This window comes from Pteropus vampyrus, unplaced genomic scaffold (assembly GCF_000151845.1).
Source record: "Pteropus vampyrus isolate Shadow unplaced genomic scaffold, Pvam_2.0 Scaffold1207, whole genome shotgun sequence".
Taxonomy (NCBI): domain Eukaryota; kingdom Metazoa; phylum Chordata; class Mammalia; order Chiroptera; family Pteropodidae; genus Pteropus; species Pteropus vampyrus.
This window is the reverse complement of record NW_011889988.1, coordinates 13,895-15,266: the sequence shown is the minus strand read 5'-3', so window position 1 is coordinate 15,266 and position 1,372 is coordinate 13,895.

The following is a 1,372-nucleotide window of genomic DNA, read 5'->3' as shown; positions in this document are numbered from 1 at the left end:
ATTCCTGTTGAATATTTCTGCCCATGAAGCCCAGATGAGACTATCTTAACCAATCAATGTGGTTCTAATAAAATGTTACTCAAAAGTAAAGGAATAAAGAACTTGAGAGAGGCAGTATAACATTATAATAACTTATACTTAGAATACTTTTCTGTGTATGGCACTGTCCTAAATACTTTCTATATAGCAGTCTATTTCTGGACTGAGAAATGTACTATTTTACTGATATGGCACTTCAGCACAGAGAGATTAAATTACATGTACAAAGTCTCACAGGTACTACTACCACAAAAATAGTAGCATTAATAATCATCATTGACAGAATCAGTAATAGTACACATATTTTCTTTCACTACCTTGTCTACCCATGTACCTCAGCACTACCACAAAGGCTGAATGACTTTTCTAGACTTTAGTGAAGGGTTAGAATGATCAAAAGTAATTAAAATTTGGGGGGAAGGGAAAAATTATGTTTTACATGTCTTTCCCCATAGTTCAAAGGAAGAACGTGCCAAAACTTAAGGGGGTCAATTTTTAGACACACCCTGCTGTCGTCAGCTGAGGCTGCCATAATATAATACCATAGGATAAGTGTCTTAGACAACAGAAATTTACTTCTTACAGTTCTGGAGCATCTAAGATCAAGGTCCTGGCTGATTTGGTTCCTGGTGAGGGCTCTCTTTCTGGTTTGCAGATGGCTGCATTCTTGGTAAGTGCTCACATGGTCTTTCCTTGGTTCATACATGTGGAGAGAGTGAGATCTCTTTGGTGTCTCTTATCTTAGGGGCTCTGATCCCATCATAAGGGCCCTGCCCTCATGAACTCATCTTACCTGAATTATCTCCTAAGGCAACCCCTCTTGCCAAATCACTTTGGGAGTTAGGGCTTTAACATGAATTTTGGGGGGACACAAACATTTAGTTCATAACATATCCCATTCTCTCGATGTCCTCATATGTATATCCTCTCTATGAGAGAGAGCTACTTAAAAACTTCTCAGTGCATATTTTCATCTTCAATTAAGAAACTCACATCTCATTCATCTTGTCTTAGGTGATCTTGTCTTAGGATCCATCACCCTCGTAGCCCCATTCCTATAGGCCTTGTGACTCCTTTCGCACTGCACTTGGAATCTCTTGCTTAACTTACTCTGGAAATCCCCTAAATGTACTGATGTGGTGACCCCCAATATCTGTGTTTCTATATTTCCCACTTTCAGTGTATCTGAGAGACTCATTCACTGACCATGTGAAACTTACCTCTCCTGACCTTACAAGTCTGACCACCTCTATTCCTGTGACCTACACCTGGGCCCAGTATCACCTGCTCTTGATGTGATTTTCATCCTACTGACTCCATTTTCCCCCACTCC